The sequence below is a fragment of the Papio anubis genome, unplaced genomic scaffold, assembly GCF_008728515.1.
Source record: "Papio anubis isolate 15944 unplaced genomic scaffold, Panubis1.0 scaffold389, whole genome shotgun sequence".
Lineage (NCBI taxonomy): Eukaryota > Metazoa > Chordata > Mammalia > Primates > Cercopithecidae > Papio > Papio anubis.
Genome location: NW_022164049.1, coordinates 42,084 through 61,772, shown reverse-complemented (window position 1 = coordinate 61,772; position 19,689 = coordinate 42,084). Strand labels below are relative to the sequence as shown.

The 19,689-nt window shown below is 36.1% G+C and overlaps 1 long non-coding RNA gene across 2 annotated transcripts in view; it reads left to right on the top strand.

Annotated features, from left to right (window-relative positions):
* The window catches only part of LOC116273139, a 43,092-nt gene that overhangs the window by 19,480 nt on the left and 3,923 nt on the right, over positions 1-19,689 (top strand). For both annotated transcript variants that reach the window (XR_004181609.1, XR_004181608.1), the window contains exon 5: positions 18,513-18,681. This is a non-coding gene — a long non-coding RNA (uncharacterized LOC116273139). The remainder of the gene's footprint in view (positions 1-18,512; positions 18,682-19,689) is intronic.

Sequence of the window (19,689 nt, the reverse complement as noted above, 5' to 3'; positions counted from 1 at the left end):
ATAAGAAAGAGCATAGGATTAGAAATTTTGTAGACTTTGTTTAAATTCTGGCTCTGTCACTTGTTGTCTATATGATTTTGGGCAAAGTTAACTATTTTCTTATCTTTGACTTGTGAATAATGACAGCAAGAATAACAGTGGCAACAATAATGAAAAAGTCAATGACAATGATATCAGCATATCATTTGTTTTTCTCATCAATAGATATATTACATAATTAAAACACCTGGTTCAGCCACTAATTAATTTAATAAATTTACATTAAGTACTCACTATGTGCCTGCTGCTGTTTTGAGCATTGAAAATTCTATAGTGGGAAAGAGAACTATTATCTTTTTTCATCATAGAGCTTATGGTCATCTAGTGCAGGGGTTGAGCACACACTGGGTGCCCAAATCCTGCCTTTAATCTATTTTAACATTGTCTTTGAGAGAAGATTGGTTTTATATTTGTAAAGTGTTGTGAAAAAAGGAAAAAAAAAAAACTCATCATGGCCCACATAGCCTAAAATATTTACTATCTGGCCTTTGGTGGAAAAGTTTGCCTATTGCTGGTCTAATGGTACACACAGGAAACATTTAGTAAATGCTTTTCTCATGCCAAATCTTAACCTGAAATTGTTTGCATTGGTGTTTTGATTAATTTCTGCATCCCTTCAAATCCCCCACAGGCATCTCATTGCCCCTGCATTAAAAGTCAAAATTTTCAGATGTTTATAGATCCTGTATGAGTGACCCCTATGCCTTTCCAACCTCTTCTAATTATATTTTTATCCTCCTGCATCACTGGACTTTTTTTTTTTTTTCAACAAATATGGCGCATGTGCCTCAGCCCAATGTATTGTAACTCTTGAGCTCCCCTCTCCCCAACTTTTCAGCCAGTTTACTTCCATCTTACCCTTCACAATTCAGCTCTAAAATCACTTCCTTTGCCAAAATGTCCTTGACCTCTCCTTACCAGGTGTGTTCTACCCCCTAAACCTTTTAACTGCTCTCACAACTCCTGATAATTATGGTAATCGTATATTCTTTTCTGTGATCCTTTTCTTACTATCACCTCCACACATTTGTTCCATGAGGACAAGGGGTGTATCTCTTTTGTTTATTTATTTATCTCTAGCACCTAGCATCCTTGCTTGATGCTCAGTAAATATTAGGTGACTAAATGAAACAAAGAATGAAGGATTCACTGTCATGTTTGTTGAAGAAAAAAAGGATCAGATAGCTTATAGGATTCTTTCAACATAGGGTACCTAATTCTCCCAGGGAAATATACCCCTAACTGGAATTTCTGTGACTGCCTCTTCATACTTCCTTCATTCTCTCTATATAATTAATGGGGGCCCAGTGAGCTGTTTGTGCTGATACATCATCTGCACCACGCAGCAAATGCATTTGTTATGGAGTTATCTGGGCCAAAGCTAATGAATCATTTGCAAATGTCCTGATTTACAAAGAGAAAATTGGTTCACCTGAATAACAAGGTTTATATGTAAGGAAAGTCTTTCCAATTTTTTCACTATGTTCTGGGATGCCTCAAAATCCCAAGGAAACACATATAAGCAGTCCCCTGCAGAAGACAAAGTCCAGAGGTCACCTTGGAGGAGAACAAAAGCTCTAAGGTCAACATTCCCTCACGGCAATGGCAATCCTCTTGTGAGCCTTCAGATGCCTGAGAACTCTCTGAAATTCTCAACCAAGTATTTCCTTGTATATGTACATATTCCTAAAGACCACATCAGATTTATCAGCTTCTCACTGGGGCCTGTGGCACCCTGGTAACCAGTGCTTTAAGAAAATCCTGGGATCCCTTATTCTTAAATGTATTTGTTATTATTTTTTAAAAAAAACAAAAAACGAAGATAAGATAAGGAGCGAGCAGAGATGACTGTAAGTCCTGAAGGGATCCTTCATATTTCTCGTCTCAACCTTCTCTGACCCACTGTGCAGATGAGAAGATTCAGATCATTTGAAGAGCTGACTTGCCCAGGGCTTTACAGCAAGTGAGACACAAACCGAGGACTCAGATTCCGCCAGCTCACTGTCCTTTCTACTACACCCTACTCTCCACTGATATACAATTGTTTATTTCTGCTTTCATTCCTTTTCTCATTCACTCACCCAACTTTTTTCTTCTTCATGTATTCTCTCACTGTCCCACATTATCATTTTCTCAAGGTTAATTTTTAAAACTATTTATTATTTGTGACTAAATCATTTCTAAGAAGAATTTTTGACTTCAATAAACAATTGTTCAATAAGGCTGTTAAATTAGAAAATAACATGCAATAGAACACATTTATCTTTTCCTTTCTGAATGTATCTCTCAAGTGATAGTAAGAAATAAAAAATGGTATAAATCTACAAGAACCCAAAAAAATGAAAGAAGAAAGGGCACTACATAAGAAACTTCAACAAATTTTAGGAATTGAAGATGGAAGATTCAACAAACAGAGGCAGAACCACAAAATAAATGTCTGCAGAGGGAGATACTGATGAAAAACAAACCAACTTATCCTAAGAAGTCAATATAGAACAACAGATATACAAGGATGGTAAAAATTTGGGGGCTGATTGAATGTCTATGTATGAAGGAGTTGAACATCACTCCATCTCCTGAGTTCTCGTAAACCACAGAGCAGTCGTGCCTAGAGACCAGAGGCAGGAGGATGGAAAAATCTGAATGGCCCTAGAAAAAGGACTTTCAAATATGGTTATGGTGGTCAGTCAGTGAAAGTGGTGATTTCCCACCCCTTCACTTTGATAATAAAGCCCAGTGATAAACCCCTCCAATCTGCTCAAAGCGTCAAATTAGTTTTTTTGTACCTAGAAGGTGAAAAAGCAGTAAAGGATCAACTGATAGTTTACAGGCATCCAAAATGACTGGGAAAATTCTAAACCAATAAATATGAAAGGAAAAGCTGGAAGAACACAGATATGACAGGGAGTGAAATAAAACTTCTGAACCAAAGCTATTAATAATGTAAGCCTAGACGTTGTATCTGAAAAAAACAAAGAGGCTGGTATAAAAGATAATAAAAAACAGAAAATAATTCTTATCAATTACGTGTGTGTATATATGTATATGTGTACATATACATGCATTGACTGAAATTTTAACTCCAATAAAAAGTTGCAAGACAAAGTTAAGAAAATATTCAGACAGAGAAAATGACAAAAAAATAAAAAGCATGTGGGACAGTTTTCCAAGTATTGCCTGTAAGCTCTAAATGCACCATTTATAGCCTTCTCTAAGACAAGGGAGATGGGCCTTATGAATGTTTCTTCTTTGCCAGTTGGCATGAAACTGGAGGAAAACTAGAGAATGAAGTGTCTTTTCCTCCAGGCTCTAGTTTGCTCTTCTCCCTAGGTTCCTGTAGCACACACAGCTTCTATAGCACCCAGCCCCTGTAGAGTGTAGTAGCCCAGTGGTCAGCAGTACATGGGACCTGCTTCACTTCCCCAGAACTCTCTTGTGTCATTTTATGTTGTGTTCTTGGGTATGGAACCTCTCTGTGGAAGGCTACGTCATGGCAGTGCAGAGCACAGACTGTGGTAAGTCCTGCTGGTGAAGCACCTCAGTGAACTTCTCTGAGGTGAATGGTAATTCAGTTATCCATGGTCACATCCTTTCCAGTGGAATCGAGATCTACCTTAGAAGTAGGGGAGGGATTTTCCCTTGGTGTTCTATTATAACCTTAGGGACTGTGGCCCTTACCTATGCCTGCTATTCTTATATTCTCTCGTGTTATCTTTACCTTTTACTAGCTAATTCCTCATTACTACAATATCACATTTTAATTAATAATCTTCATATTAAATGTTCCCTGTTAAAATTACTGTGTGGGTACTGCCTCTTGGCTGGACCTAATGGTTGTGGTAGGAGATAAAAGATAAGCATATTAAAGAACCAATTTAGAAAGAATAATTATAGGTAATAGGTATTACAGGTATTTCTAAAATACAAATAAATAAAATTCCTTGAACTGAAAGAGAAAAGAGTTTCCAGATTGAAATTTTCCAGTAAGTGGCCAGATTACAGAAAGAAAGGGAAAAGAAAAGATCCTGAAAAGGCCACAGCATCATACATTTTCATGACTTGAAATGAAAGGGTAAATAGAAATGTCTAAAAACTTCCAGTTTGGATGGGGAAGACCATCTTTAAAAAGAAAAAATAATCAGGATATATCAATCCTCTCAAAGACAATGCAGAATTGTTAGAAGACAAAGAGTAATGTTTTTAAAAATTTGACAGACAACATTTCCAACCAGCTGAATTATAAACATACAGTAAACATGAAAGAATAACTTCAGGTAAGTAAAGGTTTGTAAGTACTACTTCCCATATCTTTGTTTAGTAAGCTATTGGGAGATATGCTCCTATAAGGTTGAAGGACTAAATATTAAAGTGGGAGTAATAAGATCCATGAAACACATCTTCCATTTTAGAAAAATCTCATAAGGAAATCCTACAGTTATATTGGAAGGAAGTTCTAGATGGATCGTTTTATATCAGGCTCAGGGAACAAACTTTTCAAAATAGAGCAAAAGAACAAGGTAAGATAAGTCTGACACATGGAGTTAAAAAAATAACAACAAAAAAAAACTGTAGATGATGTGAAATGATCATTTAGTACTTAGTATATGTGATGATGTATTAAAAAATGATGTGGCTGGGTCCAGGGGCTCACGCCTATAATACCAGCACTTTGGGAGGCCAAGGTGGGCGGATCACTTGAGGTCAGGAGTTCAAGACCAGCCTGGCAACATGATGAAACCACATTTCTCCTAAAAACACAAAGAATTAGCCAGACATGGTGGCAGGCACCTCTAATCCCAGCTACTTGGGAGGCTGAGGCAGGAAAATCTCTTGAACCCAGGAGGTGGAGGTTGAAGTGAGCCGAGATCACACCATCGCACTCCAGCCTAGGTGACAGAGCAAGACTCCATCTCAAAATAAAAAAAAAAAGAAAAATGATGTTAACCTATAAAATACTGTGAAAGTAAAGATAGGCAATTACTAACTCCACTAAAATATTCAAAAATATTTGAGGAACAAAAAGCAAATTTTATGTTCATTTATGTAAATATGACAATATGAACATATATATTTTATTTTAAATAAAACTGTATTATAATTATGCTTACTTTGTGGAAAGATGTTAAGTGTGGAGAAAAACACGCCTAAGGTTGATAAGTCAAACAATATTACCAGGCACATAAACTTTTAGAAGTATGCTGCTAAATACTAGAAAATAATGCCAGCATTGACTTTGAGAAATGAGATTCCTTTTGAGTAGCAGGAATAAAGAATGTGGTATGGCAATACTCTTTTTCGTCATAAACCATTCTGATCACTCTTTCAAACCATGGGTATGTATATATTTGGATTAACTTACAATAAAAATCCAAACAAATTTCCATCAGGGAGGTAAATGAGATAATGAATGGAAGAAATCAGCAAAGTGCTTAGCAGACAGTCATCATTCGATGAGTGCTGGTTGTGATATAGTAATTGTTGAGTAAATTAGTTTGGGGAAAAAAACCCTACTATTTAGCATTAAATGTGTATTTTATCTTCAAGTAATGTAGTATAGAAGAGGTAAAGCTTGACTTGACAGAGTAAGCATATCCATTCCTGATATAATTATTTTCCGATACGCAACATTAGATAGACGTTATCACTTGGGTGTTTCACAAGGGTCAATGAACAGCACTTTAAATTATGCCTTAGACAAGGCTTTGACTGGAAAAAAAAATCAGTCTTCTAGGAGTGTGTTTTTCTCATACTCTTGCCTTACATTAACAAACAAACCAACAAGGAACTCCCATCCGCACATCCACATAACAGTAGCAACAGCAATAATGCAGATATTGGTATTAAAATCTTAATAGATACATGCATATTTTTAAAACTGTAAAAGACAGCATCAATTTATATGGATGCTCTCTAAATTAGTAAGATTCTGACAGTCTAATTAATAAAAATTCAAAGATAGAATATTTGGAAGAAGAAATCAATAACAACTTTTTAAACTAGCTTCTTCCCAGGACTGAGGTCAGTTGAAAGCCTTTTGACATCATTTGCAATCAAGTAATTGGCCTCTTTCAACAATGGTCAGTGATGGGCTGACCAGGTACTTCAAGCATATCCAGTAAGTCAGAAACTGGGTTGTCCAAAACAAGTGACTACAAGCTTTTAAAAGACATGCTAAAACTGGGTTGTACAAAACAAGTGATCACAAGCTTTTAAAAGACATTGCTAAAACCAATCACATGTTTACATTTCAAACATACCACTTTATCTAAAGTCAAACTGATGTAATGTGATCACATTGCATCAACCTGTTTCAATTTAAGGCTGACAGTTCACATTTTGGAAACAAAATAAATGCATCATTATCAAGTGGCATTTGCAATGGACCTTATCTAGGGAATTCTGATCAACACCTCTAATGCATGTTTCTTAATGAAATTCTCTGAGTCAGAATGGTAAATATAGTATGTGCACAAATAATACACACTATACATATATGTATACAGTATATATGTATTTTACATGTGTGTTATTTTGTTATATATTATATATGTAATTTATACATATACATATGTGTTTGTATGTATCTCATGTACATATATGCCATCTCTCTGGCTTTCTCATACAAGTGTGCATATCTTATAAATATCTCATATATATGAGAAAAACAGAGAGAGAGCAACATTAATCCCACATATTGTTAGCAATGTAGAAGTATTAACTGAACTCCAACCAATATTTCTGGATAAGAAATAGTAGGATATTGTGATAAGCTTCATATTAATGCCAGGAAAGAACACTAAAATGTGTGGTCTGGTAATTATACCTCAGGATGAATAAGATTAGAATCCTGCCCTAAATACCAGAAAGTTTTATTTATCTCTCAGATTCAGGTACAATTACCTTCACCAAACTCAGCTGCATCATTACTTTTCTGATTTCAGTTTTCTTATGAAAATAGTATTACGATGTAATACCAACTGATCTCACAATATTGTCTTGGGATTAAAACAAGATAATGGTACACAATACTATACATATTTGAAGTAGAAGTTTGAAGAAATTCAAATTTCGAACCAATATGAGAGTATACTGGCTCATGTAATTGGGAAATACAAAGATAGAATGACCTCAGGGAGTTCTAGGCACTTAAAAATTATCCAGAACTTGTTTATTCTTTATCACAATTACCTGCTTCACCTTATGGATTGATTTCATTTTCTTATATAATGAAGAGGCTTTCCATACAATGGCTAGAGTGGTGGGTCAAGCAGCACATGCCTCCTGGTTTGTTAAGTGACTATTGTCATCCAGAGGAAAGAAAGAGCTTCTGTTAGTATCTGCTTATAAATTTCCAGGGAAGGACTCTTATTGGACCATGTTGGATCACACACCAATGTTTGAGCCAATGATTGTAGCCAAGAGGAGGAGTTTACAATTAGCCTGCGTCCACAAGAATGCCAGGAATACCATTAAATGGTGGATCCTTAGCTCTTCAAAATAAAGATGTGGTCTTACAAGGTGAAGGGAGAAAAAAAGTACTGGCAGAAAAATATCAGATGCCCAACATCATGCCCTCTTTCTCTTTCTGCTTCTAATGTTCCCCATGCATCCGTCTATCCCAGCCCTCATCACATTGGAATGGAATTGTTTCATTATTGTTCACGTTGCAGACGTGTGTCTGGTTTAGCTTTATAACCCCAGCACATATCACAGGACCCAGCATAGACTAGTTGGTCAAGAAATACAGACTGGAGGAATTCATTAAATAATTATTCTGGGAAAACTTTTGAGGACTCTGCCGTCCCAGTTCTTGTATGTATGTGGAGAATCAACCCCGGCATGCCTATACTCCTACATTGTCTTCTCCTGAGTTCAAATATGCTCCTTGAGAATATTCTTTATCTAATTTATTAAATATTCACTTGACACTGATTAGGAGTGAAGCCCTGATTCAAAGTAGGGAATTCAGGATGACTTCTTGGTTTTCTAAATGGTAAATGGGAAGCTCTACCCTCAAGAAGCTTACAGCCAGTTGCCAAGTCATGGCATCTGACCTAAAATGGGTAATTCTCAAAACTGTGTGACAAATGCTGAAATAATCCACTCATATGATATGTGACATTGAGGCTCAGAGATAAGACCAGTGAAGACCAACTGGAAACAATAGAAAAGCTAAATAACCAGAAGAGAAAACAAAGTTCTGGTCGAGGCAAGCAGAAAGGAAGAACTACATCTGGGAGTCTACTCTGATCCAGACACTATGCCCAGCATCTTAGAACCACTATCTTAGGAGATCTTCCCAGCCCCAGGAGAGGGGCATTTCTGTCTCTATTTGGCAAGGAAGAAAACTGAGACTCAGGGAGGTTAAGTAAATCAGTGAGACAATGTTAAGAATACAAGAGTTATAACCATAGATTGATGTTTTCAATGCTCTTGTGCTTTCCTTCATGGTGTGATTAATCATACATACAACACATGAGTCAGTGTAAAAACTATGTAAAGATGACCAATCAGGAGATGTAATAGACAGATAATTTACAGCTACTTGGATACAGATAATTATGAAAATATTAACAGGTAATGGGAATTGATCATAAGCGATAGGTTATAAAGATGAATGGGAAATGAAGACACATAAATATATAATTGAGTTAGGTTGATAGGTATATTCATATATATTCATACAGGGACACCATCACCCTACCTTGTGAAAAGTCAATTTGGCCGGATATAATGTGCTCTGGTGCGAAGATAATCGGGCAATTATAAGGAAGCCATGATCTGCTCCTACTTCTCCCACTGTCTCTGTAGTCCTGCGTCCTTGTCTTTTCTCATCCTCAGTTTCATCATCTGTAAAACGAGAACAATAAACAGAGCCCAACCTACTATCACAGGATAGCTCTGAGAATTCTAGAAGGTAATTGTTGGGGAAGCACCTTGGAAATTATAACATGCTCTGTTGCCCCTGTGGGTTTGACCTGGGTGGTTTTGCAACTTCTTTTGAAAAGAAAGCCAGACCCATATTTAGGTCAGGAAATGGGTTCTTTTTGAGATGATGCCTGAGCTTGGCTGCTGCCTGCCCGCCACTTGAAGCATATTTTAACAGGTTCCACATCGCCTCTACCTTGCAGCTTAGCTCATATCATCAAAAACCACATTGGTGCCCTCCATGTCAGTAAATGGTTGTTCTTCTGTTGTATCTTTTGCCCCATCTCCAAAGCTGAGCTTGGTAACAGACCCTTTTTTGATCCCAGATGATCTGAAGGCAGGATAAAAAGTCAGGAGAATGTTTTCCCACTCAAGATCAATATGCCTTTAACCTTCCTTCCCTCTATCCTTGGGGAAACATCTCTCCTCACCTCACTGGCAGCTTCTGCCCTCCCACACGCCTGTCTTTCATTCTCCCTCCCTTCACTTCCCCACCTCCACCACCGCCTGGTTAGAATTCAGCAAGTCTTCCACTTGGAGCTCTTGCATTAATATCCATCATAAGAGGTTCTGCTGAATAACTTTTCCATACATAGTGTCCCCTGTTACTATAGACCAAAGAAACTCAGGAGTTACTCTTTTAGAGCCAGGGAGAGAGGTTCGAATCTTGCTGCTATTACAAGCAGCACGATATTAGAGAACTGACTTAACTTCTCTGAATCTTAGTTTTCTTTTCTGCAAATTGTGGGCAACAATACCTACCCTGCTCATCCCCTGCAAGCATGAAATAGTTACCACAGAAGGGCCCTACATATTAAATCCTAAGTTTAAAAATGTTGGTGACATGCAGTTTATTTTGTTTTTTAAATTTAAAAGAGTGTGTAATTTTTAAATGCTAAAAATTACTTTAAGGTTTCAAAATACGATTCTAATGATTTAATCTTAAGGATAACCCCACATGGTATGCATTATAAATTTCCCTATATAACAGACAAAGAACCTGAAGCCAAAAATGTAAGCAGTCGTGCCCTAAATTACATATTTAGTAAGTGATGGCTCCAGGATTTTAACCAAACACTTGAATTCCAGAGACTGTGAGTTTAACCGCTATGCTATGCTGCCTAAGCAAACCAATGATCCATTCCTAGGACAGTAGATGGGTTTGATGCTTTAGACGTACACTATGGAGTACATAAAAGCAACATACAAGGATAGGATAGGTAATACTATGGTAATAAATGAACACTAACATATTTGTTTTCACTGATGCAGAGTCCAGTGCGTGTCTAGACAAACATTCTGGGTCAACAATCACTTTTTTTGATGACTCCAGAAATGAGAACTAGGTATTGGTGAATACTACTAACATCTACCACTCCTACCTATTTATCGGTTAGAGATAATCTACTAAATTAATACATTATGACTGTATAATATACTATTAAAAACATGACATTGTATGAAGAAAAAAACAATATGACATAAAAGTTAATTTCATTTAAAGTTAATTTCATTTAAAGTTAAAATATATGAAATACCTATACATGTTTTGTAAAGACCTACACTAAGAAAAAATCTATACTGAACATGTTAAAATGAATATATACCCATTTTATATCTATCATCTATCTTTTACCTATGTATGTATGTACGTACGTATGTATGTATGTATCTGTCCGTCTATCTCTGTCTATCTATCTATCTATCTATCTATCTATCTATCTATCATCTATCTATCTATCTCAGAATGACTCGTGGGAAAGGGAATGAAAGTGGTGAATAGGTATATAGGAAATATATAAATTTAAAAAAAATCAAATGAGGAAATTTGAAGAGAGAGCTTTCATGGATCAATGGGACTGTAAGCCATGAAGTGAGAATTATGATTAACTCAATCTTCTAAAGTAGAAGTTGGCAAAATGTATCCTGCCTGCCAAATCTGGCCTGCTAACTGTTTTTATATATAAAGTTTTTGTTTAAAGTTTCTTGCAGTTTTTATTCTAAGACATTTTATTCCTTTGGATAAAATGTAATTGTCATTGGAAAATATCAAGCCAGCTTTTCTTAACAAATATGTATGGATTTATAATTAAACTCAACAAAACATGATGAAATATAAAAGATGCAGAGCTAAAATCTAACTACAATTATGATAACAAACAATGCCAAATGTATTTTGGGTAGAGTACAACACGTTTTGTTTTGTTTTAAATAATTTCTACTTTTATTTTAGATTTAGGAGGTACGCATGCAGGTTTGTAACATGGGTTTATTGCATGATGCTGAGGTTTGGAGTATGAGTGAGCCTGTCACCCAGGTAGTAACATACTACCCAATAGGTAGCTTTTTAGCCACTGCCTCCTCCCACTCTTTCTTCTATAATGTCACCAGTGCCTATTGTTCCCATCTGTATGCCAATGTGTACCCAATGTTTAGCTCCCACTTGTACAAGAGAACATAAGGTATTTGATTTTCTGTTCCTGTGTTAATTCATTTAGGATAATGGCCGCCAGCTCTGTCCATGTGCTGCAAAAACCATGATTTTATTCTATTTTATAGTTGCATAGTATTCTGTGGTATCTATGCACCGCATTTTCTTTCTTCAGTCTACTGTTGATGGGAACCTAGGTTGAGTCCATGTCTTTGCTATTGTGAATAGTGGTCTGATGAACATACACATGAACATACGTGTGTATTTTTGGTAGAAGAATTTATTTTTCTTTGGGTATTGGTCCAATAATGGAATTACTGGTTGAATGGTAGTTCTAAGTTCTTTGCAAAATCTCCACACTACTTTCTACAGTGGTTGAAGCAATTTACATTCCTACCAACAGTATGTAAACATTGTCTTTTCTCCAGGGCCTTGCCAGCATCTGTTGTTTTTTGACTTTTTAGTAATAACCATTCAGATTGGTGTGAGAGGGTATCTCATTGTGGTTTTGATTGTAGGTGTGCAGCTTTATTTCTGGGTTCTCTAACCTATTCCATTGGTCTAGGTTTTGATTTGCATTTTCTATGATAATTAGTGATGCTGAATATTTTTTCATGTTTGTTGGCTGCATGTGTGTTGAGAAGTGTCTAGTCAAGTCCTTTGCCCACTTTTTAATGGAGTTGTTTGTATTTTGGTTGTTGAGTTGCTCATGTTCCTTACTGATCCTGGATATTAAACCTTTGTCAGATGCATAGTTTGCTGATATTTTCTCCCATTGTGAAGGCTGTCTGTTTACACTGTTGATAGTTTATTTTGCTGTACAAAAGCTCTTTAGTTTAATTAGGTGCCATTTGTCAGTTTTTGTTATTGTTGCCATCACTTTTGAGGACTTAGCCATAAATTATTTGCCAAGGCCTGTGTCAAAAAGGGTATTGTCCAAGTTTTCTTCTAAGAAGTTTGTAGTTTAAGGTCTCACATTTAAATATTTAATCTGTCTTGAGTTAATTTTTGTATATGATGAAATGCAGGGATCTGGTTTCATTCTTTTACATAAGGCTAACCAGTGATCCCAGTACCATTTATTGAATAGGGAGTCCTTTTTCTATTGTTTATTTTTGTTGACTTTGTTGAAGATCAAATGATTGTAGGCGTGCAGTTTTATTTCTGGGTTCTCCAACCTGTTCCAATGGTCTAGGTACCTGTTTTTGTAACAGCACCATGCTGTAACCTTATAGTATAGTTTGAGGTCAAGTAATGTGAGGCCTCCGACTTTGTTCTTCTTGCTGAGAAAAAGCACTATTTGTGCTTTTCTTTTGGATCCATATGAATTTTAGTTGTCTTTCTAATTCTTTGAAAAATGACATTGGTAATTTGATAGGGATAGCATTGAATCTGTAGATTTCTTTGGGCAGTATGGTCATTTTAATGATATTGATTCTTTCAATCCATGAGCATAGAGTGTCTTTCCATTTGTTTGTGCCATCTATAATTTATTTCAGCAGAGTTTTGTTATTGTTCTTGTAGAGATCTTTTACCTCCTTGGTTAAATTTATTCCTAGACATTTTATTTTCTTTGTGGCTATTGTAAATGGGGTTGCATTCTTGATTTGGCTTTCAGTTTGAATGTTATTGGTGTATAGAAATGCTAATAATTTTCATATATTGATTTTGTATCCCAGATCTTTACTAAAAGCATTTTTTAGTTCTAGAAGACTTTTGATGGAGTTTCTTGGGGTTTCTAGGTATAAAATCCTATCATCAGTGAAGACAGATAATTTGACATTTTCTTTTCTTATTTGGGTTGTTGAATCCAAATAATTATTCTATTCTATTCTATTCTATTCTATTCTATTCTATTCTATCTTAATAGGAGTGTTGAAAGTGGGCATACTCGTTATGTTCTTGTGCTTAAGGAGAATGCTTCCAGTTTTTGCCCATTCAATATGATGTTGACTGTGGGCTTATCATGGATGGCTCTTATTATTTTGAGTATGTTCCTTCTATGCCCAGATTTTTTAAGGGGTTTTATCATGAACGGATATTGAATTTTATCAGAAACTTTTTCTGTGTCTACTGAAATAATCATATGGCTTTTGCTTTTAATTCTGCTTATGTAATAAATCACATTTATTGATTTGCATATCCAAGAAGAAAGCCTACTTGATTGTGGTGAGTTAACATTTTGATGAACTGTTGTATTTGGTTTAAGGATTTTTGCACTTCTGTTCATCAGGGATATTTGTTTGCACTTTTCTTTTGTTGCATCTTTGCCAGGTTTTGGTATCAGGGTAATGCTGGCTTCATAGAATGAGTTAGGGAGGCATCCCTCCTCCTCAATTTTTTGGAATAGTTTCAGATGAATTGGAACCAGCTCTTCTTTGTATGTCTAGTATAAATTGGCTGTGAATCCATCTGGTCAAGGGCTTTTATGGTTGGTGGGTCTTTTATTACTGATTCAATTTTAGAACTCAACATTGGTTCTGTTTAGTATTTCAATTTCCTCCTGACTGAATCTTGGGATACTGTGTGTTTCTAGCAATTTATCCATTTCTTCTAGATTTTCTGGTTTTGTGCATAGAGGTGTTGATAATTGTCTCTGAAGATCTTTTGTATTTCTGTGGAATCAGTTGTAACGTCAACTTTGTCATTTTTGATTGTGCATATTTGGATCTTCTCTCTTTTTTATTAATCTAATTAGCGGTCTATCGATATTGTTTATCCTTTCAAAAACAACTTTTGGTTTTGTTGATCCTTTGTACAAATATTTGAGTCTCAGTTTCCTTCAGTTCTCCTCTGATTTTAGTTATTTCTTTTCTTCTGCTAGCTGTGGGGTTAGTTTATTCTTGTTTTCCAGTTCCTCTATGTGTGACGTTAGATTGTTAATTTGAGATCTTTCTATCTTCTTGATGTAGGTGTTTAGCACTTATTTTGATACATAAAATTTTATTGAAACACAGTTGCTTTTACTCGTTTACATCTTGTCTATGGCTGCTTTTTTGATGTAATGGCAGAGTTGAATAGTTACAAAAAGGATAGTCTGCCAGGAAAAGCCAAAAATATTTGCTATTTATCTCTTTACAGAAAACAATGTTTACACCTTGGAGAACAAAAATAGAGACCATACTGTACTCCATGTATCAGTTAGTGTTCAGTCAAGAAAACAGAAACAGTTTGATGTATTTCATGTAAGAAGGACTAAATAGGAAATTAATGGCTTACCCAACCACTGGAAGCTAAGGGAGCAAGGATCAGAAAGTTGTCATTGTAGACCTCATCCTGAAACACAGAAGTGGGTTGTTCTCAGACATTATCCAGAACACAACCAGAATTCAAAAGAATCTCTGGGAAGCTCCTGCCATCCATCTCAGTCCATGGTACTGAGTATATGTGTTTTTTTAAAAGCTTCCTGGCAAGTCATTGTAAATTTCATGACTTTCTTATGTAACTGGCTAGAAAGATCTCAGCTGATAATGGATTCTTACTCCTTTCTGCTTTCCAGATCTAATGTCTCTCACTATCAAGCTCTAACCTAGAACCACTACCACAGTGGGCAAAAATATCCTTGGGAATGTAATTTGTCTGCCTTTCCACAATGTCAAGGAGACTTAGAAGGATGTGGTAGTGATGTGAGTTGACAACAGTCAATTGGACATTACCCTTTTGTTCCTACTGCCCTGAATACTGTAGGAAGCAATAAAAATTTGTTCACATTAATGATGCTCTGTCCTAGAATACTTTACCTGAGGTTTATGGATGTCTAGGAGGGAAATGTTTGGTCTTTAGAGAAGTCTAAATAGATTCTGAATTTCTCATCTCATGCCCATAAGTAAAAGTGTGAGTCCACATATGTGTGTGTCTATGTTTCCAGGAAAACATATCCATAACTTTTGTCTATTGAAATGTTCCAGATGCCCCAGAAAGATTAAGATTTTCCTTACTGCTATGTCTGTTGGAGTCTGTGCCCCTTAAATACAAAGGGCTTCGTCTGTTTCATACAGCTGAGAGCTATGCATAATATCTGACACAGAGTAAACTTTCAAGAAACATTATAAAATAAGTGATCAAGATAATAAACATATATTCATCATCATTTATCTAAAACTCCAGCTACCCACAGTTAATAACATATTCAAGTCTTACATAAATCCCTTCCCAATGTGTTCTAGTCAAATCTTTCTCAGCACCAGGTACTGAAAGAGATTAGACCATTGTTCAGATAACACAGGTAGTACTTTCATTCCTGATAAAAGACAAGAGCCAGAAGCAGGAAGTACAAACCAGGAAGACAGGCTCTGGCTCCCATCCTTGCCCTCAACGTTATGTCTGCAGGGCTTCATGCCGTCTGACTTCCCTCCGTCTCATGGATGCCTCGGCTTCCTCAATGCCTGGCAGTCCTAAAAACTGAGAAGTAGGTGCTTACTAAATCACTCCATGCTATGTGAGCCCTCTTGACATCACTAGGATTTATAACATATGGCTTCAAGCCCTAACTTTGTCATTCCTATTTCTGTTAGCTCTGAATAATCACTTAACATTATCAGAAGCTAGTCTTAGCTTTCCATTCTATAAAAGGGGAATTATGGTGAGTATTCTAGATGTAAAACCATTCTACATAGTGTTACACGTCAATAAAATGTAGGCTGTTAATAATTGTACTCATAATGCTTGCCCCAAAATCCTCGCAGTTTGTCAGAATGTGGACATTTTAACGATTGGCTTAAATAAGTCAGTAAACAGCTAATTTAGGGACTCATAATGCCAATAGTTACTGAATAGTGAACTATAACTAATATCTCCCCCAAAACTATAATTCAAGCCAACACATTTTTATGAATTTAATAGGTTCTGATTAGCTGGCTTTCTTTCATATTTTTTCCTGTCCCATTTCCTGAGTTTATACAACTTCCTTTGCCAGCTAAACTTAAATCCCTGAAAATCAGAACTGAACGTGCCAGGTACATTTCTGACGGCCATAAACAAACTTGGGATTTAGTTAAGGCCTCTCGTGTCTTAGCTAAGTGTTCATCCCTTTTGAGATTCCAGAAGTCCCTGGACACTCCCTCCCTCCATCCTCTTCACTCTCTAACCTCTTATCTTTTGAGATGTAACCAGGTAGTTAGCAAAGATCACAGAATGTGCAGAGAACCCACAATTATGCAGCTTTCTCATCTATAAAAGGAAGGTGAACATCACCAGTCTGCCCACCTGGAGGCTGTTAAGACAGGAGGGGCAGCTTTTTCAGGGCATTAGAAAATGTTTTGTAGAGAAGCCATCATTGGAATTTGAAGGATATGAGTGAAGTGACCACTGGAGAAGATAGGCATGATTTTGCAAGATTTTAATATTTGCTATTGGTGGTAAACCAAATATCATCACTGGAAAAGATCAACAGAAGAAATAGCAGAAATCAGGTATAAAAAGCTGGGAAAGTATGACATATTTGGAGAGGAGATAGAACTTTGATATGTTTTGATTTTCTGATGATGCAGGGGCACAATGGGACATCAGACTAAGACATTATGATTAAGGGAAAGTCCAACGGATCTTGAATGCCTTTGTAGTCATTTGGAATGTCTACTTTACTGGATAATTTTTTCAAAAATATATAATTCTATCTAGTCTTTAAAAAATGACTTCATCAGCTGTGTGAAATGCAATGTAAAAGTGACACCCAAAGTGTTTGCTTAAGGCACAGGTTCAACTGGTGGTTAAAAGATGTCACACACACACACATACCTACACACTCACACACTCACACACTCACACAACTGGCCATCACTCATGGTAATCATACAAACGATGATTTGTTGAAAGAATGTGTGAGTCAGGATTAGTATATTTTATGTTCAAGCAAGCTACATAAAAATGTTCTTACTATTTTTGTTGGTTTTGATTGTTTAACTCTAGGACTTCCTAGAAAATCTAGCAAACTGATATGCTTGGTGTATCCCCAGGAGGGAAGATAATAAGTAAGATTGCATAAGTTTGTCATGGGACTTCTTTGGTCACGTATCTCATGGGACCAGTGTCTCATGGAAAACACTTGGGAAATGTTACAGTAAAAAGAAAGTAAGAGACAAAAAACCTAAACAAAGAGCAATATTGAAAACTCAGGAACACAAACATGGGACCTGGATTATAACAGTGTCAAATGGGTTGGAGAAGAAGGAAGGTTGAAAACACACTATGAAAGTGAAACAGACAGGACTTAATGATTCATTATATGTCAGGAAAGGAGATAGAGGAATCAAAATTATGCCCAGCTTCTAAACTGCAGGGAAATTGTGGTCTCATTCTATTTATATAATGTTTAAGTAATTGATTTATAAAAATCTATTATAATTGAAGTCTTCTTCATTTTTCCATTGCAATCAAAGAGTACCCAAATGTGAGAAAAGTGGCAATGTCTAATACTGGCACTTACCTGCATGACATCTGTCTACCCTTTAGAACTTTTGACCTAATATTTTATTTAAAAACTATCATAGATGCACGCAAGTGTATAAACTTAAATAAAAAATCAAAATATCAAAGAACGAGAAATTAGTTCAATATACCTTGTATATTAATCTGAGTATATTAATGAGCAGAATGCTATGCAGTAAAAACCATATTTTACAAGAAAACTTCAAAACATATTAGATTACAAAAACCTCCCAATGTGTAAGTTAAGCATAGAAAAAGAAGGGAGGTTATAAAGCAAAATATATTAATAAGAATTTTGTTAAGGAAAGCGTGTTGCTGATACTTATAGAAAAATGGACATATAAAAACACAACATTTTAACAGCAGTTTTATTTGGACAGTGAATTAATTGCAACTTTTAGTTTTGTCTGTATATCTGAGTTTCCCAAATGCCCATGTGGTGCTTACTAAGCAGACAAAATTGTATTTTTAATAGGGCAGGTTTTTGTTTAACATGATACTATTATGGTTGTTATTGCCAGAAAATACATACTAATTTTGTCATTCACTTTTCTATCCTTCCTTCCTTCCTTCTTTCCTTCATTCCATTAGTTTAATCAAGAAATATTGATCAAATATATATTGTGTGCCAAGTTCTTTTCTAGGCAGCTGGGACAGAACATAGCAAATTATTGAGTCCTCCCTCTAGGTGCTGTCAGCCACGAAGGCACTGATGGAGAACCAGCATCAAGCAGTACAGTGGCCCCAGATTTTGCTGAAGAAAGAAAGCACAATAGGACAAAAAGAAGGGTCATTTGTCTCTCATGATATTTGTCAAAAAATAGAGCTAGCTATGGAGAGATGGGAGGTGCCAACAGGTAAGTCCTCCACCTGTATCTGAAGTAACAGCTGTAGGCTTAGGAAGAGGTGGGGTAAATGTCTTTGGTGTAGTAGAGAAGCTACAACTCATTTAATTCTACATATGTGTTGAATTACAAGAAACTGAGATACATACTGAAAGTGAGGACTATGTGAGTCTAAGGGAAGTTGTCACTAACTTGAAACATCAGTGGAATCTTCAGAAATATCAACTATGCAGAGGAGAGGGAGAGAGGATGATTTGAAATGATGGGTCCATAGTTTGAGATGCCTATCTGACAATGTAACTCTCCTTCTGTGTGCAGGTGCATTTGTGTGTAGGTGTACGCCTTTGGGGTAGGATAGAGAGTAGGCAGAGCCTGCAACTCTGAATGAATAGGTTAGAAACTACTGATTTGGCCATGAAGAGGCCACCATAGAGATCTCATATATAATGGAGGCAACATCTGAAACTTGGTTCTAAAAGACCTAAGATTGTTGGGACTTTGAAACTTGGAAATCTATTATTTCCAAATAGGCAGCATTTCTTTCTTTCTTTTTTTTTTTTTTTTTTTGTTTTTTTCCTCAATAGTTGAAGAAGTTTGTTATCTGGAGCAGACTGTTCTCTTTTTTCAAGTGACCAGCTGAAAGAGCTTTATTATGACACACAAAGCAAACTCCACTGCCAACCATTTATATTGGTTATAGATAGCCCATGTTAATATATCCAAAAATAAGCTTTGAGCTTAGATGAGAATGAAGCGGTCATAGCAAGGCAGAATATCAATTCTAGTCACTCAGTCCACACACAACCATATACCCATGTGCACACACACACTCACATAGACACATACACATCCTACATACATATACATATCCTGTCAATCCTTGTCTGAGTCTTGATGGTTAGAGGAGTTTTGCTAGAAACTAAATGTACTGTTTTAACAAAATATTTGGGAACAAAGAGATTCTAGATCCAAACAGAAATGCTTGGAGATCCAGATTGCACAGAATAGGGGGAGGCCATT